This window comes from Crotalus tigris, unplaced genomic scaffold (genome assembly GCF_016545835.1).
Source record: "Crotalus tigris isolate CLP2741 ecotype Arizona unplaced genomic scaffold, ASM1654583v1 scf7180000017550.10884619, whole genome shotgun sequence".
Taxonomy (NCBI): domain Eukaryota; kingdom Metazoa; phylum Chordata; class Lepidosauria; order Squamata; family Viperidae; genus Crotalus; species Crotalus tigris.
Window position 1 is genome coordinate 4665728 of NW_024096468.1, and position 27054 is coordinate 4692781.

Below are 27054 nucleotides of genomic sequence, written 5' to 3' on the forward strand. Positions count from 1 at the left end.
ACAGCATTCAGAATCACACTTTGAATTGGGTGGCCATATAAAATTGAACGAATGAATGAGTGAGTGAATGAATGAATAAAATAAAATGCTTAAAATAATATAAAGAATAATTTTATATATATAGTAGCATATAACCATAATCTTATTCAGCAAAGTAGCTCAGAGTACAGATGTGAGTGAAAAAACCTTGCATCCATTGTGACCCGAAACAGGTGCTTCTCACCTCACAAACATAACAATAATGTGGCACCATCTTTATAAAGTAGACTCAATATGGGAAGTCCAAGCCACTTCCCTAAGAAGTGATTCCCCCTCCCCATTTTATTAAGTGTCTTTCTGAATTCTTGGCATTTGGGAGCACTAACTACAACTCCAATTATGACAACACATTTTGTGATGCAGTGGTGCTTACCATCACTAGGCTGCGATCACAGTAGTTGGCCACAAACAGCTGTCAAAGCTAACATCTCTCCAAGTGCCTTCTAAGCTCTGCCAATTGGAATTGGAGTCGGAAGCCATGGAACATGGGTTCTATGGCTTTCTGCCAGTTCTTCTGGTCACCCAGCATGCAAGCAACCCTTTTTTATAAGGTAAGAGAAGGTAACTACTCAGATGTTGAGATGCTCCCCTTATGCTTATGGCAAACAGTAAAAATTATTCTGCATGTGTGGGTCATCCAATAAAATCCAACCAGATGGTGCAGGATGGTGCTTCTGGCACTCATAAAAGTGCTTCCTTTGTCTGTACCACACTATGATTTAACTCACCCTATCACTAGATTTTGTTAATCCCTGAATTTCTAGTGAAAATATACTTCTGTCATTTGATATAATTTTAATATATATCCCTCAGCACATAGAGTTGAATGTATGCTTCATTTTTAAAAAGTAAATACTACATAGTAACCATAATAATATAAGAAAGAGAATCCACAATCTACTGGCAGCATGTAGTTCCAACTCCTTGCTGTTTCCTAGACGGTCACATCTCACATATTTTTCAGCAAACTATTGGATTATAGCTACATGGCTTTTCATTAAACAAATGAAAAAGTAACAGAATTGATACATTATGCCTTTAGCAGGGTTAACACACTCTTTTATTAACTATCTTCTACACCACAAAAAAGGGAATTGCACATTCTGCCTGTGCGGCAGATCATCACATCCCTGATATATCGCCTTCTTATTATGAGATGTTTTTAAAAAGAATAATGGTTCCCCCTTGTAGTAAAACTTCCCCTTGTAATAAAACTCCCCCTTGTAATAAAACTGTAATAATTATTCTGATTGTTTTTAAATTCATTTCATTTAGAATGCCAACTGATAGGTAAGAAGTAAGTTGCCTCTGTTTCAATTAATCACTGGGGTCTGGGAGATATTTTTATCTTAATGGTTTCAAGCAAGCAACTGAAATCAATGGAAGGAAGAGATGTTCAGAATCAAGAACATATTTCTTGGCTCTCGGAATATGCTGTACTTGTTTTTTGCTTTACATTTTATTTCTCTCCTTTGATCCTTGCATTATACTGAGATTCATTGCTTCAGGTTTTCTTCCCCTCTGCAAATCCTCTATTGACTGATCTTTGTCTCTTTGTCTTTTTAGACTAATCACTTTGAAAGATTAATTGAGCATTTTTCATATTCATATATTGCTGTTAATAAGTGTATTCATATAATACAATTATAAGTTGCATTTACTGATTTCTTTAGGCTGGACTGTTATTTACTTATCACATATTATAGGAAGTCTTAAAATATGTTTTTATTATCTTTCTATCCACCCTGTGAATGGATATGAAACCCCCTCTCATTAAAAGTATACTGTGTGTGTAGGGGAGGGAATACGTATTGTTTATCAGTGGGCAGAGTGGTCTTTTGTATTTTTCTGGAATCAAGGCAAATCTACCTAAAGCAAAGAGTTGGTTTGTTACAGTATATTGCAGCTTGCTTTGAAGGTTCTTTCAGCAAATCCCCAGAATTGTGTTTCTCCTTGGAAATGGATCTCTGGTGGAAGCTTTTGCAGAATATATTGATGGCAGAAGTAAGGAGTTATCTGCTCTAGCAGGCCAGACATGACCTGCTTGAGACGCCTTTATTTGGGATAATGTAAAGATGGCCAACAGGTCCTTCAGCAAGTGGCTGCTAGTATCTTGTGCACCCACTAAGCTGCAGATTATTAATGCTAGCTTTAATTAGTAACCCCTTAAAAGAGGCATATATTTGTTATTTTTATATTATTAAATGGTTTCTACTTTAATAATTTGTTTTTCATTTCATTTTCATTTTATTGGATAACAACAATTTTGCTTCCTGAACACTTTTGGATGTATCTTATAGATTTTTGGCTGCTAATTATGAAAATAATTTAACCTATCGTGTACCGTTTTGTAGAAATCTTCTGTTTTTCCACAATGGTACCCCATTCAATATCTGTTGACTATGCTGCAAATATGAACAAAAGAATACAAAAACATGGGACTGTTGTTGAAGTACATCCAGTACACCAAGTACAACTGGAATATCTGTGAAGATCTGACAGTAGTGGCTCTGCTGCTTGGAATGCAGCTCAGATATGTTACATATGCAAATGGGACAGCCATGCAAAAGAGTCTCATTTCATTAAAAAGAAATTAACACTCCAAAAGAATTTGGTTCCGGGATAGAAAAACAAGGCACATGAAGCACTTGTTGACCCAGCAAAAGTATTTTTGTTTCTGCTTCTCATAAACTCATGAAAAATATTGTGAAAGCAATGAAAAAGGAAGATGAAAGTTTTTGTTATTTGAGACACATGTTTCCAAGAATAACTGATGCCAAGATTAAGGAAGGCATTTTTGTTGGTCCACAGATCAGGTACATCACCAATGACAAGCAGTTCAAAGATCTGCTAGTGGGGCCAGAGAAAATCATCTTGAAAGCATTCAAGGATGTCTCCGAGAATTTTCTTGGCAGCCACACAACACCAAACTACATTCAGATTGTTGACAAATTTCTTACAGCATACATGGACATGCCACTGAAGATTCAATTTCTGCATTCACACTTGGACTTCATTTCTGAAAAATCTAGGTGCAGTCAATGACAAACATAGTGAAGAGTTCACCAGGAGATTGCTACAATGGAAAAACTGTATCAGGGTAAATGCAATCCAGCAATACTGACTATTGTTGGACGCCGCAATGAGATGCAACAGGCACTGAGTACAAACAAAAATCAACAACAAAATACCTTTACCCCAAAAAAATAATGTAGCATGTTGGAAATATTATGTGATTATATTATAGTCATTAAAAGTTAATTGCACGTTTCTCAATGATACGGTCATTCTGAAATTATATTTGTGTTCACTTTGAAGGGGTCTGTCATAATCACCAAAAGTTTTTCAGGAAGCAAAACATTTGAAATAAATTGTCCAATTTTTTATTGTACCTTTATGCCAAAAGAACAGAGGCTCCAGGGAATGGATTCTTCAAATTTAGTTTCCTCTTACTCCTATATGAATTGTTGCTCTAACATCTTTGAAGTTATCGGGAAAGAAGGACAGTGAAGCCAGTGTCTGGACTACTAATCCATTGGAGGGCTGCTTGTTAAATAATAGCTGTACCTTTGAAATGTCCTAGGCACTATAGATACCCTTTGATCAGTGACTGCCTCATTTAGCAACCACTCACAATTACAATCATGATCAAAAAGTAACCTTATGATGAATCCTCACACTTACAATCTTTGCAGGTCTTTAAAACAAAGGAAGGCTGAAGGAGGATCATAAGCAGTCCTGCTTTCAATTAGAAACTGCTTTGCTTAACAACTGAATCACTGGTCCCAGTTGCAGTTGCTAAATGAGAATTACCTGCAATCAGTGCAGCTTATTTTTCTTTCATTTTGGGAAGTAAAGAGGGAAGGTACTTTTTGGTGAAAACAAGAATGATTGATTTTGAAAACATCCGAAAGGGTAGCAACAAACATGAGATTGGGGAAACAGAATTCATTGGAAAACAAATTATTGGTTGGCTTAATATGAGGTCCCAGCTCTCTGCTATGAACTCAGCTTGTGTTCTTAGGAAGTCAGTTGTCTCTGTTGAATACAGCTTATCTTTCTAAGACTTAAAAGGAATGAAAGCCATTGTGTTCTGATTCTTTTCATCCTAGCAGCAGCATTGAAACATATGCTACTATGAAATTAGGTCCCACTTACTATACCTGGCTAATATGGGGGGTTTTCTTAAGCCAGTGATGGAAGAGTGTAATGGGATGGGTTCGATTAAACAGATGGAAAAGTTACAAAATCCTCACCTTAGGAGGCACAAGTATGCTTTGCAACATGTGAAGTAGAATTCAGATTTATAAAGCCCAGAATTATATGTGTTCTCCACATGCAGATTATGAAACAGAACCCATGCCAATCCTCTGTAGGCCTGCCACTCATCTATTTTTCTTTCTCCCTTCCTCTGTCTCTCAAGTGCTATATTGTAAAAGCTATATCATAGCAATTAGCAATAGCACTTAGACACATATACCACCCCATTGTGCTTTATACAACTCTTTGGGCAATTTATAACGTCAGCATATTGCCCCCAACAATCTAGGTCCTCATTTTATGAATCACGGAAGGATGGAGGGCTGAGTCAACTTTGAGCCCTGTCAGGATTGAAATCCAGGCTGGAGGGCTCATCCAGGACTCATCATGTATGATGATGAATGAAATTACAGAGCCAGACAGGGCCTATTGTTCCATTTCACCCTAAAAAAGGAACAAAATAGCAGGGTATTTAGAGGGTATTTATAAATTATTGTAGGTAGAGTTGAAAATTTCTTTATGCAAACAAGAAAATGCATTTTCTTTGCAAACTACTTGAATTTCAATTCAAAATTAATTAAAAGTTCTTCTCTTTGGATACAATGACCTCTTTTGTATGAGGCTTAGATAACTTTTTAAATGATATTCTCACCACACAGTACCAGATGATGAAAAGGGGGATAAGAAATGTCCCAACAAAATGAACTTGCTTGTATTTTCTTTGCCTGCATTCTGGAATTTACCTTAAGCCGCAGTCATCCCTGTGATGTCATAATCTTTCCAGTTCTTTTGCCATTATATTAGCATGTACTAAAGAGCTGAACTGGTGAGGCAGAAACCTTATGTGGACTCCAGAGTGTCAAGATGAACAATTGGGGAGGCAAAGGGAGCATTATAAAATGGAAGAGGAAGAAAAATTGATGGTTTGAAGGGCACCCATTAATCTTTAAATATAATTAAGTGACAAAGACTTAAATGACTACCTTGAAATCTCTTGCAAAGAACAGTCTTTACAGAATAGGATAATGACTGCCTGGTCAATTTTTATAAGATTTCTGTGAAAGTAGAATCTTTATTTTATTTTTTTTTTAGAAATTAGATATAAATAGAGAGGACTCTAGAACTGTAAAACTAGTGAGACAGTTTAATGGTTAAGGCATTAGGCTAGAAATCAGGAGACTCTGAGTTCTAATCCCACCTTAGGCATGGAAGCGAGCTGGGTGATTTTGGGCCAGTGATTCGCTTTCAGCCCAACCCACTTCATAGGGTGATGGTTGTGGGGAAAATAGGAAGGAAAGAATAAAAATAATAAAGGCAGGATAAAAATAAATAAATAAAATATCTAAAGGTAGTTGGAGGTTCCCTTTTGCAATACATCTATAGTGTGCTGTTGACTCCCTTCACTGTTTTCAGATTGGAAGCCATTAAAAAGCAGAAATACATCCCTTCCAGTATAAGCAGAAGTTAACAATTAATTTTTAATGCTAATTGGACATTTGGTAAAAGATCTGTGTATTTTTGGACAGCTGCATTATCAGTCTTTGTGTCAATTAGGTCTATCAGAACTGAGCTGCTATTTGCTGCTATTCAGACCTTTGCCACCCAGACCTTATAACTCTAGGGTTAGCAGAACGCAGAATTTTTGTAAGCTAAAACATTCAGAATTCATGTAATTCATGTTAGGCTATTGTCTTATCATTTTAAATATTTGGGGAAATCCCACATTAGAAAAGCTTGATTTTTCAGGATAGGATTGTGTGAAAACTATTTTTCAGTAGTAATATCTGTTCCAGGTTGTTTTGGGAAGGCTGTGCTGATATTTCAGACTTAATGAGCAGACTCTGGTCCTTCCTACAAGTCAACTTTTAGCAAAGCATTTCTTACAGGGAGGCAGGTAAGGAGGCCCTCACGCTTCCTCCAGCATAACAAAGGAGCTACCTCATTCTTTTTTCTCACTTGCCTCCAGCCCGATAGTGAATGAGACGTTGCAGGCAGATGGCCTGAAAGTGCATGCAAGATGTTGGAAAAAGATGAAAAGATTGCTAGGAAATAAATATTTCCCTCATAAAATCAAATGTCATTTTGTTTCGGTTATCATTATTTTGTGCCCAGTCTATGCCCTCAGTTTGTACATAACTGGTCCAATTTGTAATTCTCTCAGATCAGCACCAAGAAACTTGATGGTGTTGTTTCAGAATTTGAAATCTGTTTATTCCTGGGTCACTTGGATGCCTGATAATTAGAGATTTAGAGTATTTTAATGTTCATTCTATTCTTCTAGCCATATAGTTGGGATCTAAAGGCTTTCAGGTCTCACAAGTCAAAAGACAAAATTCTTGTACTGCACCCAGAACAAAACAAGAGTGGAAAACCTCTAGATATAGTTAAGTGATGGACCAGCTATTGGCTGATTTATGTAATGTGGTTGTCAGGCTCATTTTGTTGGTTTCTCATTTCTGTCATTTTTGGAGATCTTTTCTTTCATTTTGAAGGGGGAGGGGAGAATATGGACAAATACATGTGTTTCTTCAGAGATTCTGTCACTGCTTTCCTCTCTTTTCATGACTAGCTAATGACTATGTATACTGAAGAATTTTTTTCTTCCCATGGAAAACAATTTGGGAGAAATGTAAGTGAAACCCATTCCTGTTTTCTCTCATGTGCAAAACTTATGAACTTTCACAATTATTAAGAAAAGATTGAGATATGGGGGAATTGTGTTGAGGTCTACTGATAACCTGTTTCTGCTTTTCCACTTTAATTAAACTGAATACTTTTATTGAATATAAACAAATTACAGAGTGTGCTTATCACAAAAGATGCATTCCTTATTATTGTTTACATTAGAAAGAACTCTCCTGTAATATTGATTAAAATGCTGATTATATGAACTTGACCTCTCAATGCATCTGATAAATTGGAAGTATTTAAATAAAGGAACTTGATTGTATTGGGTACTAGTGCTCAAGGCTGAAATGTCACTTGTGACTGATTGTACTTTTGCACAATCAATAAATTTGCAGTTCTTTTCCCTGCCTCTTGCTAGTTTCCATAGATACAGATGAGAAGTAACAACGTAGAAGTGGTTTATATTGACCTGTACTAGCCTTATGATACTGGTCTTCCTTATTGGAGAATGGGCTTACACTGCTGTTTGTACTTCTTCTACTTCCATTCATTTCTTAGCAAATTGTAAAGGGGACAGGATTGTGTTTGCTTGATTCTCTTTATTTGCTGGTTTATCTGACTTTTTTGACATGAGTATTTTGGTGATGCTCAGATATTGAAAGGCAGGACTGTAATAATTTGATGCTGATATCTAAATAGATATTTTGTAAGGGAACACTAACATTAGAATGGTGGTTTTATTGTTATTATTTAAAAAAAAACATTTGTGCCCAAACTGCTGGGAATGGTGCTGAATGCATAGTGAAATGAAAGACTCAAGTCTTACTTTGCTATATTTCATGTCCAAACTGAAGAGAAAAGTTGTATGAGAAAACAGCATTGAAGATATTACCTAGTTTGGGTAATGAAATGTCTGCAAGAAAACCACCGAGCTCAGAGAGCACCAAGGACCCCTCATGTCAATCCTGAGCTACAAATATTCTCCTTTACAGTTGGTTTATGTTTCACAGTGGGCTGCCAAGTCATTTCAATGTGGGATCCAACCTTCTCTGCTCTATTTGGAGCTCTGGATAGTAAACCTCTTCAAATTGGACTAGGCATCTAAGATTATCTCTGACTCTTGAGGGAAGTAGAATTTGAGATTGAAAAAGAAGAGAATGCAGAGGGGTGGGGTTTTATAGTTTTTATATTGTGGATTTCCAATGTTGTAAGCCACCCAGAATCACCTGTGAGTAGGGCGGCCATATAAATTTGTTTAATAAATAAATGAAATCCTGGTTCAGTTAAAATAACCCTACATTCACCACAAATCAAAATTTTAGTGAGACTCACTATACTATCTTACTATAATAATTACTAAATCGATATTTGGCAAAAGCATGTGAAATTCTAAGATGGAATTCAAAAACCTAGCACCTCTGAAAAAATAAATTATATGATAGGATAATTCCCAAGGGTTCTGCTGCTAGTCTTATTGGCATTTAAGACTGGAAATGAAAATGATTTCCAATTTCTGAACTGGAGAGTTCAAAGAATCTTTGCTTAAATCAAAAAAGTTGTTTCTTCTGGCTTTTGGCTACTTTAGCTAAAGCCTTCTTTGTATTACTCCAGACTTGCTGGAATGAAGCCACCCAGTTGTTCAGAGTGCCTGAGGAGGGAGGCTCCCGGGAGCTCAGGTTTTGGCATGAATTCCACCCCTTTCACTAACTTAAAGAGAGTGAATCCAGTGCTGCTGTAAACTGTGTTGTTGTAAGCTACTTCCGCAACAATTCTGCCCAGTTTGCCTGTTGATAGTTGATGTAGCAATATAGGTACTGCTCCACTATGGAATTGACTTGTTCCGCAGATCCATTCATATTCGGATGAAAAGCAGAGCTGAGGCCCTGGGTGGATCTGATCATATTTAGTTGATAGATGTGCTGCAAAAACATTTTTGCCAGCTTCTGGGCCAAGGAGAGACAGGTACAGGCAATGAAATGGGCCTGCTTTGAGAACAGATCTATCACAGTCCAAATCACGGTGTTCCCCTCACTCTCTGATAGTTCCACTATAAAATCCATGGCTATCTCTTCCCAAGGTCTGGCCGGGTCGGCCACCTGCTGCAGTAGCCCTGGGCTCTTCCCTGGCAGTCTCTTACTGGCTGCACAAATGGCACAACTCCCCACGTACTTCTCAATGTCCTTCATCTTTGGCCACCAAAGCTGACAATTCACAAGATGCAGCATTTTCAGGATGGCATTGTGGCTGTGTTGGAGGACTTGTAGTCTCAAGCAGTCCAGGACTATCTTAGGACTTCTTGTCTGTTTAGGTCACAACTTTTTGTTTCTAGGTTTTCCTGCCTCACTATATCTATATTATAGCTGGATTTATTTATGGTATTAAGCAGACTGCTTTGCTTGGGTTTGGATTATACTTGCCATCTAGTTATGACCTATTCCTTTACCTTATGATTAGGCAAGTAATGACTTATTGTAATGTGTGGACCAATTCATAGTAATGGGGAAACAAGGTTTCTGCACTTTCAGTAGTTGTGTAGAAAGCAAATTTTCAGCATATCTGTTATGATTACAGCTGCTGAAAATGTCCTCATCCGGTTAATTATGCAGAAGCTGTCTCCTCTTCTAAATTTGGCCATCTGCATTAGCATGCACTTCATTTTTGTCAATGTATTTGGTGTTCTTCTAAGACTATGGTATGAATGCTAATATAAGAGTAGCATACAATGGAATTCATAGTGGTAATTACAATGACTTAATTTCAAGATGTCAAGTATAATCAAGTTCTTTAAAAAATATCTAAAAATTAAGAGAATAGCATCACATGGGAGTAAGCCTGAAAGAGCTTCATGACTAAAGCAGCACTAGAACTCACAACTCTAGCCTGCTGCCTTAACCACTAAACTAAATTGTGTGTCTTATTCATCATGTTTCTGCTATTCCCAGTAGCATTTCATTTGCTAGATAGATGTGCGTGGGAGGAGGAAAAATGGCAGACAAAAATGTGATAATTATGGATAAATTCAAACCTCTTAAATTTGGAAAAGTAGGGCAATTGGAAAGGAAAGTCTTCTTTGATAATTCTAAAAGAGCCTTGGAAAGAGCCTGCCCATTATAAATTTCATCACTAATATCAGCATCAATATCTCTTTTTTTAAAAAATTGGGTCAATACACAAATATTTAACCATTTGAAAAAATAGCCATCTATATTGGGGAGTGGGGAAATTCCATTCAGGCTATATGTGTTCTTGCTGTGAAGGAATTATTCTTTTATTACCTCTTAATGCTGTCACTGTTCTGTATGGCTATCTGGGTTAACCCTTTAACCAACTTGTCTGTAGAAATACACTAAAGCTAGAGTATTGCAAATCTCTCAAAATATCCCCCAATCAGTATTTCCAGCAATGCAGTAAGTGAATCAACAGAACAGCAACAGCACTGAAAAGCATTACAAAGGAGGCTGATGAATTGTTGTCTATATGATCTTGTCCAAGATCTTTTAGGAAGTCTATAGTCTGGCTGAATAAGCTATTTTGGTTCCATCTTGAAAATAAAGAACCAGCCTCACAGTGTAATTGTATTACAATGATTTCATAGCATGGAAACCAATGGTAAATTATAGGTTCATTCTACAGGAGAAAACTATGAGTAATTGCCTGGAAAGGGAGTCATATCTTTGGTTGGACTGGAATTAGAAAATCATTTTTTCTAAAAAGTAAAATTATTAAAAATGTAAATAACTTCAGTGTGCAGGTCTTCTGAAGTTAAAAGTTTTTTCATGCTAATTGAGAATTAATACTGCTTGCTTGTTATGCAACCTCTGTGCAAACACAAAACCTAGAGATTTGTAAATAAGCAGCTTATTCTAAAAATAAATTCCTTTTGTGCCTAGGCCACATAAAGGTTGCTTTGGACACCCTTCTACTCAAAACAGAGAGACTATGCGGTAGTATCTCCTCCGCTCTCGGTTTTAATTCAAATTTCCATAGATGATATAACTCATATTTCAGGTTGTCATTACTTGGCACTGGAGAGAAGAGATTAAATGCTCTCAGTTGCATTTATTTCAATTTTTAAAATAAGTTGAGCTACTTTGTTTTTGATTTATTTTATTTTGTGGATATAGCATAGTCATCTGAAAAATTAGTTTTGATTATTTTGGAAACTATGGTATCCTTGATAACGATAATGTGAAACACATTTTATATTTTTTTGTGTTTGTTTTTGTACTTCATTAACATCAAAACGGTAATCTTTCAGAACTCAAAATAAAGCAGGATCAATCCTAATTTACTGTATGTTTGGATGGGATACTACCAGGAATTCTCAGGGTGATGGACTACACTGGAAAAATTTAATAAACAGAAGGAGGCAGTGGCAAATCTTTGCTATTAATAAAAATACATAGATATATTTACAAAGTCATCAATAGCTCACTTTAAATGAGTCCTTCTTAGCATCAGAAATAACAGTGGGTACATTTCAAGTTGAATTATCTCTGTATAAGAAATTGATGTAAAATTCTACAATATCAAATAATTATTATTATTTTTTTTAAAAAGGCATGGCTAGGCATCATCTAAGCTGAGGAGATTGCCACCAGTGTAAGAATCTAGCTTCAGACTGTACTCTAATGGTAAAGTGCATCTTAGGTTCCAGCTTTAATGCTAGACTATGTATCAAACAGTGTTGACAGTACTGAGTTAGATGAAGCAATATTTGATTGGATTCAAACATTGCACTGAGTCATGGATGATAAGATATGACATGATAAGCCAGAAGCAAACAACTCTTGCTGATCTGAGAAACACGCTTAACATACTCAGACCAGGATAGAATTAAATACTTACCTTTTCAATGACACTTAAATTTAATTCAAGTTAAATATGTTTATTTGATTACTCTTCAATAACTATATGTGTTTAATACTTTCCACTTTGACAGATTAACATTTACAATTGTTGACAGTTTTTAGAGGTTCTGAAGGCCACATCTAAGGCTTTGAAAGGCATATGTGGCTCTCAATCCTTAGTTTTGCATCCCAGCACCAACTCTAAACCATTCTGTATATCGTAACACAATATATGAAGCAAACTAGTATATGGCAACTTTCTTTATTCATTCTCAATTTTTGCTTGTCCCTCTGATGAATTGATAGTCTCCTATCTGTCTTCTTAGAACTGACCCTTGACTTTGATGTATTTCTAGAAGAACAAGCTCTTCTTTCAGTCTTCTTGGTCCTGTAAATAAAAATGCCAGGGCATTCTTTAACATAAGAACAAATACATGGCAAAATGCCAGAAGACAGGATTTGGTATTAGGGATGTGGAATTGTATTAATAATAAATAGCATCTGCCTACAGTAATTGGAGACAAGCAAAGACCAATAGGAAAGCATCTTATTGTAGCCCAATAGATCTGTTTCCTGGGCTGGGAAGGCATAGAAAAAAATATGAAGAATATTAGCTGCTTGAATCTGCACTTAAACTTCTGCTTGAAAGTTTAAGGTAAACATACACAATAGGAGGCATTCAGGACTCCATTCAATCTCCCTAAAGCTTTGGTGTCCATGTCTTAGGCTGTTCAATTAAACTTAAATTAATCCATCAGGTTTTATCCTGGCTTTATACTGTGCAAACCCTGATATAAACATTACAATCTCTGAGCCATGTAGGTCCTGAAAAAAGTTCTACTCAGATATCTTCTAGGTTGTGCAACCTCACAACACTTAAGTCAACCCTACCTGGCAAAGGCTAAAGGGCTATATTTTCATATATGTTTTTGTTTCTGAGAAGCTATGCTAAGAGAGATGAGAACGAGGGCTTCCCCGTTTTTACTTGGACACCCTATTCTCATCATGACTTTTGCGTTGTTTCACAAGCAGAAATGGTACAAAAAGAGACAGCATCGTTGGGAAAAACAGAACACAGGGCTGTCATACAAGGGCCCGGAGCTTGCACTATGCAGAACATGGAGCCTGTCCCTGGCTGGCATTCTGAGCTGTTTTCAGCAGCTTTGGGGGAGAAGCATAGAGTGGGCAGTGTCTGGGACTACAGCTCCTGCATTATTCACGAGGGGAATCCACAGAGAGGGGGGGAGGAGGACTAAACAAGAAGAGAGTGGAGCAGCGTGGCGGCGTGTGCCCTCCCATTTGCTGTGGCTTGGTGGGCTTGAGATAATGAGCCTCTATGTAAGCCACAGAGGAGGAGGGCTGGCCTGGGAAGGGTAATTTTTCTGCAGCAGTTAGATGGCATCTATATTTTGACCCTGAAAAAGGTCTGCTTAGTTTTCTCAGCTGCGGAAGGCCAGAGGTCTGCTTCCTTGGAAACAGTGAGAGACAGTTTTGTGCACCCAACTGAGCAATTTGGATGTTTCCTGGATCTTTGCAGCCATGACCAAAACATCCCAGGCCTTGCATGAAGGACCTTCTCATTTCAGATAAAGGTGACTGAGAAACGATTGAACACCAGCCCTGGAAGGGGAGGGAGGCAGAAGGGGAAATTGTTTAAGTGTGAAGGGTGATAAAGGTAGGTCTGCTTGCTTATTTAATACTGACAGAAGGATGGAATGGGCTGGAATAGTCATTTTAAGCTGAAAAAATAAAGTCATGCAAGTATATAACTGTGTGGTCAAATCTCCCTATGCCATACTCCTTTGTAAAATGATGGTACAATATAGAGTCAAGCCCTCTGTTTCTATCTAAGAAAACAACAGCTCTGGGCTCTGCTTTTGTAATAACAGATTTAGCATTCCAAGGGACTCGCAGATTTTTTTTGTATCATATCTCCATTTTATCTTCCTGACTTCATTTGCAGTGCATTGCATTCTACTTTGGCATTTCAAACAGCACCAATCTATCTGTGCCTCCCCCCCTCTCAAGTCCTGGTCCTTACCCCCCTTCCTCCCCATTGATTGAACGTCTCACAGTCCATGGAGGTTTCATAGCCATCTATTTTAATTCCAAGCAATTTAAACAAATGGGAATGAAAGACATTGGGCTTTTCTTCTCAGCTTATGGAAAACAAACAATTTCTAAAAAACATGTTCTTGGGATGTTTTGATTCTCAACTTGTGTCTAATGATTAATACAGAATACTGATGGAAGAGATTTGAACTTTGAAATAGAAATGTTAGAAGCGCTCTTCTCCATTTGTAGTAGAAAGGTTGAGATGATTAGCAGGGTTTTTTTTTAAATCTCCCATAACAGGGTTTTTTTCTAAAAAAATAAACAAAACCTTTGCGTTCCCAATACTATATCCCTCTTGAGGAATTGTGCAAACTTAAAGTAGCCTTTCTTCTCTACCATCTTTGTACTCTGCTCATTGTACTCCCCAATTTTTAGAAACTGTTTACTTTTGATTGTATTTGTTTTCCCCTATTGTTATTAGCTGCTGTGAGCTTTTTAAAAGAAAAACTGGGTCAACTCAAATGAACAAGAATGTCTAAATGTGAAGACATTTATTTCAAGAAAGAAGCTTCTAGGCTGGAACATTTTTTCTATAAAAGAATTGGTTCATAAAATGAATTAGTAATGTAATGAATGGAAAGAAGTCAGTTTTAAAGTATTTTATTCAGGGCATTGTCATTAAGAAACAAACTTACATAGCTTACTCTTTAAATTAAAAGACACAGTGCCTTACTTTGAGTATTTCATTTAAAAACAAATTAAATTTGAATTAATGAATTAACATGTTGTATTTATTGCTTGAAAATGTCACATTTGATCCTTATTTGTTTTAATAATTGAGTCTTTTAAATCAAGCTCTTTTACTGTTATATAAATAAAAATGTGAGATTTATATTGAACACAAAGAAGAAATCAAAAATTTTCAATAAACAGTTGTATCAAAGTGTTATGATTCAAAATGTTTTTTAAAATCTACCTCATTCTGTGGGATCAAGTAAATTTTAAGATATAAAGTAGTTGGGATGTCACACCTCTCTTTATGTTCACATAAGCCAAATTACATGTGTTCAGAACCTGTACAGTTTCTCAGATGAATTATGAAGTTAGGCGTAGCTTGGATCTGCTGTAGAGCTAATGTAGGAATTTAAACAATAAATCACAAAAGGAGTGCCTTATTTATTTCCATGTTTATGTAAACGTATTTCAAATAAAACATAATACAGTGGGGTAGCTCACAATTTCCCCCCCCCAAGCTTCTTTAAATTAAATTCCAAGTTAATCACTATATTGCTGTTTCAGCATTTGATGGCATTAATTATCATATCTATACTATAATATATTAGATACAATTAAAAATTATTATAATGCTGCATAGATTTGTTTGGTTGTTGAATTGTAATATCTCCCATAAATATACACAGATAATTAAAAGCCCAAAAATCATTTTATTTAAAAAGATAAGAACTTGAATATATGAAATTGTCAAATTCTTTCCATACAAGCTTCAGATTTTTAATTTTAAAATTAGAAGAAACTGAGTCCAAGTCTTTACCTGCAAACTAAAAACCTCTGAAAATTCACTATTTCATGGTTATGGTTGACATTTTAATTTCACTAGAAGAATAAAAGATGAGGGGAGAGGGTAAGGTAAATGGCATGTGATTTTATTTTAAGGATCATGCTATATCTAAAGTCAGAGAAAAGGTACTTTAAATTTTCCAGTTACCTGAGTGAGAACAAATTAATTTGCATGGTGGAAGATCATAAATAATTCAGTCCCATCAGGATTATACCATTTCAGAAAAAGAAGGGAGGGAAAATATTTTCATGTCTTCTCCCATCAAAGCTCTGTGAAAGAAAATCTAGGGCATCAGTTGATATGATAAATAATAATAATTCCTGCTTAGTTTTTCACTGTGGAATAAGAAAATAGGAATTTTGACATAAAAATTCAACAGCATCTTTCAATTGCTTTATGGAATGGTAAAATCCCACTAAATTAACTTTCAGATATATTTGCTGCAGAAATCACAAAATTCATTAAATTGCATTCATTAAAACGTATTTCTGGATACCAGTAGTTCTGGTAAAAACGGATTTTTGGACAGCAGTAGTTTTGGAGTTCTTGTTTTATATGATTACAGTGGAAAAGAAAAAGCATGAACTCTTAGTTATACGTCAGGAAAAAGGATGGTAAATAAGTGAAAACATGCTTGTTTCCTTGCCAGTTTGACAAATGAACCATTCATGTGTAAATGTAGCAAGAAAGGAAATGGGATTTTCAGAAGGTGTTAATAAGATGTGCTGATTGTACCACTGGGATCAGAGGTGGTGTGTGTGCATTTCATAAATTAATAGAAAAAAAGCTTTGGTTGTTAATTACAATTCCAGCAATTTATTGCTAGAGTCTTACCTGATTAGGCACTGCAGGGCACAGAAAATAGATCAGATGCTAGTCTTAGGGCTAAGGGATCTGTAAACATTGAAGGTGACTTCCAGTGCCTCCTTAGAACACTTTTGTAGTTTGAGTTACAAGGAAGATTTCTTTCAACTTCTTTAAATTCATCTTAATCCATGAAATCTTGCCTGGATTATTGCAGCATGGTCCGTATAGGGTGTCCTTGAAAAACATTTGGAAGCTTCAGCTGGTGCAAACTGTAGCTGCCTAGGTAGTAAATGGTGTCAGATGTTCAACTCATGTAACAGCATTAGTGCATGAATTGCATTGGTTGCCTGTGTGTTTCTGAATGCAGTTCAAGGTGCTGGTTGCCCTCTTTAAAGCCCTTCGTGGCTTGGGATTGGGTTACCTGAGGGACCATCTTCTCCCAGTGGTTTCTACCCATCCAATTTGGTCTGGGGGTTTGGGCGTGCTATGGATCCTGTCATCCAAGGAATGTCAGCTGGCGGGAACCAGAAGACATGCCTTCTCTGCCATAGTCCCTGCCCTGTGGAACATTCCCCTATCATAGTTGAGGATGACTCAACTCTGTTGGCCTTTCATAAAGGCCTTGAAGACCTGTCTTTGTACCCAAGTCTGGGAAAAGCCCCATTTCCTGGCTATATTGACAGCTACAATGTCATTTTTTCTCAATTTCCATATGTATTTAATTTTGTACTATTTTATACTGTAATCGTTTTTAATTCATTTATGATTTTTGCCACACAAAGTCACTTCTTTGAGATGGGTGGCTGTAAAAATTGAATGAATAAATGTATTGTTACTGTAGAATCATAGGCTTAATTAAGAACATGACAACTTCTCAGGAAAAGCAATGTCTAATGAGGAACATTAACACATGACAAATTGCATGTTCTGTACACTAGTTTCTTGCCTTCAGGCTTATAATATAATTTACTACCCTTAATATTTATGAATGAGATCAAGTTCCATTTCAATCTATCTAGGTACCTTTGTATATTCATAAGCAAAGCAATAGTTCTTAGTTTGGTCCTACCACATTTGATAACAAATAATCTTGGAAGCCATAACAATGCATGTTGCAGATAGAAATGCAGCAGAGGAGGGAGGCGAGCAATGCAAGTTAGAATGCTGAAAACTCTGTTGAAAGATTGTGACACAAACTCTGTCCCATTTGTGTATCATGATGTGGAATGCAGGTATGAGCAGGTGGATTTGTGCTGCAGCAATGCTGGTAATATTTTTTGTCATTGTGTTAAAAGCAACAAGATCCTGTCAATATCCTTGTTAATAAATCTGAGCAGATAAGATGAGTATCTGACATATCTCTAGGAAGAATATTTATTTTTCTTCTACGCATGTGGTTGATTGATCTTCTGTTGAAGATAGCGGTAACCACCTATTTGTCTTAAAGCTGTTTTATTTCTATAGCAAAGTGTCATGATTGCTTAAGAATTCAGTACTAGATATCTAACTCATAATGGGCTTTTTTGGCAACTTCTCCCAACCTGAAATATGCATTTATGAATTTGTGTGCATACATTTATTTATTAAATTTAAACAGGAAATGTTTATTTGTTTCATTAAGTTACCACACGCCTTGGATCTATGAGTTACCAAAGATCCCTCAGAGTGCATTCTTGAATTCATTATGGAGTATATTTTTCCTCCCAGGAGCAGGGAAATGGCTGCCTTCTAAATATTTGGACTATTACTGCCATCAACACCCTCCAGCTTGGCCATCAGCATGGGACTTATAGCAGCTTTGCTTTCTCCTAAAATATTTGAGCCTAGATACCTTTAAAATGATGACTTTCATTAATTGTGAAAGTAATATGCTATCCTTTTAGAACTCATAAAATGCAGGTGTAGCTCCTGTCTTCATTTTTTTTTCTTATTCTTATCCCCCAGGGAATCCAGTATTTACTTTCCCTTTGCAAATAAAAATCCAAAACCCTAATCTCCGTGAAAATAGATGCACTAAGCTTGATAGAAGCTTGTGATAAATAAGATCTACTGGAAAGTGTGCATTGGGTTTAGAGACTTGCTGTTTCAACCATCATTGTCCAGTTTGGCTTTTGGACTGAGTCTGAAATGCTAATGATATAGCTCTCTTTTCAAGAAAGCAAAGAAGAAGAAGTACCTTTTGCATGTATGTGCATTTATTCAACATAAGATAAGCAATTGAATTTGAGGTAGGAAGGTACAGTGTAGCTTCTAATTAGCCATGATTACAGTAGTTTTTGGGTGAGACGTGTTACATTCCCTGGAAATGGCTTCTACCCTGTTGCTCTCTTTTTACTGACACAGTAGATTTTAAAAGAAACATTGTCCAACAATTTTAGATATGACACATTACACTATTTTCAGCTCAGTTTTTCTTTCTGGTATTTAGCTAGTGTCTCCCAAACCTGGTAACTTACAAGTATATGGAGTTCAACTTTCTGAATTCTCAGTAATTGCCATGCATGGCTATGGAATTCTGAAATCTGAAATCCACAAAACTAGAAGTGACTCAGGGTGCAAAAGGAGACAGGAATGTTAGTATAGAGGTGTCTCAAAGATACAAACATGTTAGCTTTTTCCAGTTTGATACTATGCAACTACTTAAAGCAGTGGAGTTATAGTCTTATTCAAGCAAATGGCATTGCAGTTCAGATAGTAGTGAGAAAGAAGGAATAGGAATCCTGTCTGTTAATTCCTGTATACTGCCAGAAGCAAAGTGGCACAATTTTTCATGAATAATTTTCATCATTTTCTTCACTAGGGAATTCCTGTGCATCAATGCAGGTTGTTATGAATACGAGAAAACTGTCTTGCTCCCCATGGATTGTAACAAAAGGTGGATGACTCTGTTGCTTGAAACAGAATGTTATGATTGGGTTTTCTGTGTTGTTATTTGGGGGTGGGATAGAGAAAGCATAATTTGATTTAGTGGCAATCAAAGTCTTTGTCAAGACTAAATGGAAACAATTTATTTTATAGTTCTCCTATGCATAGTTTAGGCCAGTGGTGGCACATGCTAGAGGTGGCACTCAGAGCCCTCTCTGTGGGCACATGCATCATTGCCCCAGCCCTGCCTCCCCCTGTGGCCCCCTTCTCCTCACCAGCAGCCCCCCCAGAGGAGAGTTGCCCCTGAGCACGATCCATGTAGAGCAGCACAGCCAAGGGCATGGCAGCCAGGCAGCAGGGACAAGACTCTGCCTTCGTGCCTTGTCACATGCAGATAATGCTGCGGGACATGGGCGGAGGGCGTGGCTGCCATGACGCTGCTGGGCTGCCTGGGTGATCTGCGGTGGGCCGTGGAGGCAGTGGGTGACCATGTGGGTGGGCAGGGCGCAGAGTGGGGGTGGTCGGGGAGGCGGAGGTGGTTTTGGGGCACTCGGTCTCTAAAAGGTTCGCCATCACTGGTTTAGGCCTTGGTGATCCAAAACAGGCCTTATGGAAAAGTACTGAACCAGAGTTTGTGCTATGGCCGATTTCATAATTCAAAGGAAATGTTTGTAATCTAAACTGTAACTGTATCCTACTAATTGTAATTTTGCAAAGTTGCTTGTTTCATATGTGTATTTAGAACATAAGGGTTAAAGCTGTGGGAAATGAGGAACTTATGCTAGCAGATGGGTGCAAGTTTAGAGAAATACACAGTTGTGTGGAAAGTTGTGGTCAGCAGAAAGTATAAGGAACTGATTCCTTTATATTGCAAGGATAACAGCAATCAGTTTGTTGTTACAAGGACAGTTAAGGTATAAAAGATTGACACTGGAAGGGGTTTGGGGCTACTTGGCCACTAGCCGTCACTGCTATGACTGCTTGTGCATCTGGCCCTCATTGCAATGGGATTAAGTAGTGAAAGTCTGTTTCCAATAAACCTCTAAATCCTAAAATGAGATATTTGTAGTGTGTTGTCTCTTTTCTTTGATGGGTTTCCCCCCCCCCGACAATGTAATCGTATAAGAGAGGAATTATTAAATCTCAGGTAAAAATTTTAAATGTACTAGGATTTTCAGCATTCTGTAGTTGGCAAAAGAAGGCTTCTTAGTAAATTGTGGTAATTGGGTAATAGTAGCAGATCCTCTGAATGATTAATTTGTAGGGTCTTGCAATAATCAGCATAATTGTACTAGTACTCAGAATTCACACATAAATGCATCACCTGAATTAGTTTGGATAATAGTTTGGTCTCTGACTAAAAGTTTCCAAAAGCAGATGGTTTCAGAAGAATAAAAAATGCAAGAAGCATTTCTCCACTGGGGTAAATAGATATATCCAGTTACAAGCAAAATTAATATTAGTGCTTTGTTTACCAGTCATTCTTTACATACCCAGAAGGAGCATTTATGTACTGTCTTTGAAAGATGCTCCTTCTTCCTGTGGCAAATTCTGCTTTAATACACTTATTAGATCTTTAGAGGATGACATAAAGAGATGTAAATGGCTTTAAACAGGCATGACAAACTCAGTTTAAGGTGAAGGCGGATCATAAAGGAATAAACTATGCATGTGCATTTAAAAAATGGATAGTTGAAATCCTTACATTCTTTGATCCTTGAAATAATTGTTTTTTCACAGATAATTTGCCCCAAAACCATTCTAGATTTATTCCCTCCACTTTTTGGCTCGTGTGGGGCAAACTGAATAGCTTTAATTTTTTTCATTCCACCTTCATTTTATGAATAACCATGGTGACAAACATACATAATATTCCTTCCTCCTCCTATTTTCATTGATACCAGCATTATATTCAATTCTCATGTCTATGGAGCTTCTCAATCATCCAGGTCATGGCTAAACCAAAGGTGCTTTTCAAAAGGCAACTGGACCTCTTTAGTTTTTTCTTGAAAATGTTTTACTTGTCATCCAAGAAGCTTCTTCAGTTCACCTTTGGTTCATTCAGTTCACACATTATGAGTGTCTGCAGGTGGAATAGATAAAAGAGCCATACATGCGAATGAATCAATTACTGAGCTCAAATATCCAATTAAACTGTTGTATGGTTTGTTTTGTATTGATTTAGCATGTTGTTTGAACTAAGCCGAGAGTTATTCAGAAAACCATGATTAAACATAACATATCTTAGAAGGTTCTTTTAAAGGTACAAAGGAATAAGATTAACTATAATAAATATGAAATAATAAAGCATTCACATTTTCAGAAAAATTAGGAAAGATATGTACCTTTAAAATGAAGAGAGGGATACCTCATTTCAGTGTTTCACAGGATATGATATATCATCTTTGCACAATATGAAAAAAATGGCTGCTTTCATTTACAGGGCTAAAGAAGCCTTTATACAGTGAGTGAAATGGCTGATGGCATTTAGCCTTACAAACAATCAATTTTTTGCAGTCTTATGAAATGGACAAATCTTTTAATTTATTCTATACTGACCTTAACTTTATTAACTAATTTAACATTATTAACTATCAATTTCTATATTGTTTTTTAAAATGCATTTTTAATATCAGGGGACAATTGAAATACAGACACATGGAGGCTGCACACATCTTGATTAAGACCCTAAGGAGAACTGCACACTGTGATGCTGTATAGAAGCACCACAGGAGGAGAGCAGAAATGCACCCACACAGAGATGTAACGTGTGGGAACAGCAGAACTACATATACTTTTTGACTAGTCCCCATGGAAGGAAGTGCACACATATGTCTGTTCTGATAGATATCTGACTGTTTTGAATGGTTTGTTTCAAAAACCTGAACAGAATAAAACCAGCAATGGACCAGACTGGGCCAGGAGCTGTGGAAAAAGGAATTCTGGGATCCTTCTAAGGCTTCTCTATAGGAGAGGAACTAGACAGAGGTTAGAAATGTTGACACTTCCTCCATTCTAAATCACCCCCCACTCTTCCTGGTCCCTTGATTCGGAGAGGAGTCTAGGCAGCTCTGTGCTTCCCAGGGCACACATACCGGTACTCAAAACACACAGAGACACAACATGAGGAGAGAGTAGAAATATACAAAGATGCAACATGTTATTTCTTTATGCTGAACAAAAACTCTGCTTAAGGATATAGAAAAAAAAAAACTCCAAAACCACAGCATGGGTGCTCTAACTTGATTCTCCCTTGTCGCTTATTAGAAAAGCACCATCATTTCTTGCAATTATACTAAAATTCACCTTTAATTATTGCTCTAGCACAATACTTTAGGCATGAATTTAACTGGTGGATTTTCAAAAATGCAGCATGAATATTGACAAAGCAAATATATATCATCCTAATTCTCTAGTGCACAGGTGTCAAATTCGATCTCATCACGTGACATATTGTGATGTATCACAACTTTTTTTGCCTTTGCGGAGCCAGGATGGGCGTGGTCTGCGCTTGATTCATCCGGCCTGCAGGCTGCCAGTTTGACACCCTTGCTCTAGTGCCAACACTAGTTGTGTATTGCTGTTGCTGCAATTTTTTTAGTAGTTTGGTTAGTTGCAAAGTCAGCCAGATGTTTAGATTGGATTTGGCATGTTTGCCATCTGTCTAGTAGTCCTTCCCAAGGACCTGGGATTTTGTTGTTTGATGACATAAAAGGAATATTTGCAAGATGTAAGTTATTCCAAATAAAGCTTCCTGTTGCAGTTGACTTTTGTCAGTGTCGATGGTGTTCACACAGTGCTCCAGATGTTTTGGAATTGCACTCAAGGCATCTATTACTACTGGTACTATCTTTGCTTTCTTCTGGCAAATTATTGTGATTGGTTGCATAGTCAGCCAGATATTTAGACTTCCTAGTATATCCCTATTGTGGGTAGGAAAAAAAAATCTTGCAAAAAAAGATAATGGCAAACAATTTTTATATTGTTGCCAAGAAAACTAGAGGAATATATCTACAAAATAACCAGTGGTTAAATCTGACTCAGTCTTCTTTAATTTTTCAAATATGTCTCTGGGAAGGACAGTGTTATCCAGAGACTGCATTTCAAAACAGTGAAAGCCAGAACAAAAAGTTAACATTAATGAATGACTAAGTGAAAGATGAATTGCTTGAAAAATAAAATAGAAAATTAGTTTTGTACACACAGAGAGATAAAAGGATAATAGGAAAGAAATCTGCCCCCATCTCAAAATAAAAAGTTATACATACTTAACTCTGTAATTGTTCCAGTCCCAATTCACTGATTATTTGTGAAGGGAAAATTCTTTTTCTTTATGAAGATGAGTCTTTAAAAATCAGTAGAGCAGCGGTTCTCAACCTTGGCAACTTTAAGACTTGTGGACTTCAACTCCCAGAATTCAACTCCCAGCTTTGCTGGCTGAGGAATTCTGGGAGTTAAAGTCCACAAGTCTTAAAGTTGCCAAGGTTAAGAACCCCTGCAGTAGAGAAATTGATGAAGTCAATAAATTTGGAACCAGTCTAGAGCAAATTACAGACTTTTTCAGTGTCATGAGACTTTTCTTCTTCTTTCTTCTTCTCTTAAATGGGCTTTAGCAAATTAGCCTTGATCTCAAGATTTCTTAGCTATCCCAGGTTTCCTAGGCAGATCATTTCTTCTTATCTCAGTTCTAACTCTTGGCTATAGCCTTATTTTACAAAATACTGTATATAGCCGAGTTCAGAGCACACATGTAAATTTGGGGCTGTGAAGTAAACAAATATTGCAATTAAGTGTAGAAAATAAATCTCACCATGGATTCCAGGGTCAATTATCTTCAAATGCATGTAAACAAAAATCAGAAAGACAATCTTGAGCTAGGAGAGAAGTTTAAAGGTTTAAAATAATCCAGGCATCTGAAAACAGGCAAAGCAATGAGAAGTTTTTATGAATACACAGATTGTTCTTTGGCTTTTCAGTATTGCCTTCCATTCTTTTGTTTCCAAATATTATTAGAATTTTATGCATATTTGAGAATGAGGGAGTCTTGCAACTATTTGGCTCAAACTTTAAAAACTTGATACAAAACCTTAGAAGTCACACACTCCTCTTTAGTAATTTATTTTAGCCAAAGTGAAACATACTGAATCTTTATCAAAGTATGAAAATATTATGCAAGTAAGGAAAAACAACATCCCAGTTGAATTTCCAATACTGTTTCTGAACTTCTAAAGAATTTCTCTCCCATTCCTTTATACACCAGGGCAAGAGGACATTGTGTCCAAACAGCTGGATATGATCATTTAATGCATATTAACAACTTCCAAAGGGGAAGCATTGTTGTTCTTAATACATGGTAGAGTCACTTTAATAAATACTTTAAAATGTTTTGAAAAGCATGTTTTCAAAATACCATTTTAATTTTGAAGAAAATGCTGCTGTGGTTCCCACATGCAATATGTATTCTTGATCTGGATTTCTAGCTGTTAACTGCCCATGAAAGGGGCATTTTAAAAAAATCAGGTTCAAATAGACTCTCAGGTGAGATGAATAGGTGAAAACAGGAGACATAGAGAAACAAAACACCCGCACCTAAAACTTTCCTTTGGAATGTTTGGGGTGATCTAATAAAGGAAAATCTGAAATATTTCAAGTGTAACAACAAACAAAGGAATTTATAGCATATCATTGTTTCCTGTTTTTGCTGTCCTAGAGTCAGAACAGTAAGTGGGCTGGTATTCCATGCCGAATGCTTCCTACCAATGTTCTACAGAAAGCATAGCTAAAAAGACTGTAAATATTTAGCAAGTAGGCAACAAGATGTATGTTTCATCAGTCCCCAATCTGGTATTAAGTATGCACACATAGATAGAGTGATGTGATTAATGGCACAGCACAAGTTTAGAATGGAACATTATATGTTTATAAAAAAACCTAAAAATATAATATATATATACTGTATTGTAATGCTACTACAATATAATAGTCAAAAATTTTTCAAAACTTTTCATTGGATTCAGTGATAAAAAAAAGAAAAAAATTGGTCATTGTAGAAAAAGAGAAGTAAGTAGTTTGTACACATTTCTACTAAGGCATAATGTTTAATGCCTTTGGTTTAGTATGATGACTGAATCCTTCTTTATGTTCTGTAAATCATTGCTTATGACTTAGTGTTATCTGCAAATCACACCACTTTGGCTTGTTTAACAAACTATGTTTAAAATAAAGCATTAAGCATTGAAGATGGGCTCCAGCATGAGTCTGAAAAGCTCAGAAGACTAAAGCTCTGGTCCTGGTGACCGACTCAGGTTGGATCCCATTTTATCCTGGGACACGTATATATTCACCTTCATTTGTGAAAAGAAACCATAGCTTAGCATGATCTGCAATCCAAGCTAAAGTGATGTATATGCTGTTCCCACAAGTACCCAGTTAGTAGCATTGGAATCAAAACATTTGACTAGATATGCCTTTCATCTATTGCATAAGTTATTGTATTCTGAAAAGAAATAAAATTGTATCACTTTATAATTGAAAATAATATATCTTCAATGATTAATATCTTTTTTCTATAATTGTTTCAAATGTATTAATTAAAATGAGATCTGCAATATTTGGAAAGTTATATTTAAGTAGATTTGTCATTCAAAAAAAAACTGTTTCCATCTTGGCATGGAAATAAAGGTCAAATCTGACCTCTCTCCCATTTTTCTCAAGTATGTCACTTAGAAGCTCTCGTTTCTGGGCACATTTACAGAAAACCCTGGCATACTAGAGAACATGCTGTTAATAATGGGCAGGAACTGTGTGCCGAGAAGAGAGAGAGTACCTCAAGTGCTTAGAGAGGAGAAAGCCACAAAATGAAGAAATCGAACAGGCATGTTTACAATATCTCTTTAATGATAAACCAGTCAGGACTTTTGGCAATAATCACCTTCATATGCCACTCATATATTGAGGGAATTGGGACACTTATGATAAATTAACTTCCTTGCATCACCACATGTGATAGGAAGCTAATAGCACCAGATTTTGTAACAACTCATTTTATTCTGACAGGTAGGAAAGTTCACCCCAATATATTTGGCATGCTAAGACAAATATTATGAAAGAAATCTAAAATAGGAATCCAGTTCTGTTTATTAATAGCAGCTTTGGAAGAAGCAAAAATCAAGCAATGTAAAACCCACTGAAATTATATGGCGATTATATGGCAATCTCCCAGAATGCTATTCTTGTATTCTAAAAATATAATTATATTACTATTACAATTGCAGTTTCAATTTTTAAAACTTCCTGCAATGCATTGCATGTGACTTAAGGACAAATTGTATGCTATATTTATGCTGATTTTTTTAAAAAAAAAATAAAAGCCACAGAATTGGGAAGGATTGGACTCTTCACCTACAGTATATGTGGGGTAACAGTGAAATCCAATCCCACCCCAATAGTAGGAAGTAATAGTAGCTCACAGAGAGCTAAAAGAGTAATTTGCTTTCCCATGTGTTCTAACCTTAAATAGAGCCACTGTATCTTTCAATTTAAAAGAAAATCAATATGTCTATGGGTTTTCAACACCTCCTAGATTTTCTCTAATTTTCCTTCTATTAATACTTGCTTGGATATTTAAGTCATCTATGGGAGCCCACCTTATACCTTTTTAGTAGGCCTGGAGCTATAAACAAGAGAATCTTTTCAGGGGTACCATCCTCAAATCAGCTACTCATAATTGTCACCTTTGAATCCTTTCTCACCAAGAAGACTCTGTTACTCAACAGAAATAGCCCCTTCCTACTCCACACTAACTAGTTTTTCCTTTGCCATTGATTTTGCTGCCTCACGCAGGAATCCAAATTAAAATACCCATGACAAATGGCTATCTAGTCTCTCCTTGAATTCATCTAGTAGAGAGCCTACCCACCTCACTGATAATTGGATCTAGTGTCAATTGCTGTTAAGAAATGGCTTAGTATG

The 27054-nt window shown here is 36.5% G+C and overlaps 1 protein-coding gene across 17 annotated transcripts in view; it reads left to right on the forward strand.

Annotated features, from left to right (window-relative positions):
• The window catches only part of NFASC (neurofascin), a 163995-nt gene that overhangs the window by 20768 nt on the left and 116173 nt on the right, over positions 1-27054 (forward strand). The window contains exon 1 of one of the 17 annotated variants that reach the window (XM_039341033.1): positions 13065-13369. The exons of 15 other annotated variants lie outside the window; for them this stretch is intronic. The gene's annotated coding sequence lies outside the window, so the exon portion shown is untranslated. Of the gene's footprint in view, positions 1-13064; positions 13370-13395; positions 13453-27054 lie in introns of those variants that run through there. One more of the 17 variants, XM_039341041.1, reaches the window with a different exon arrangement.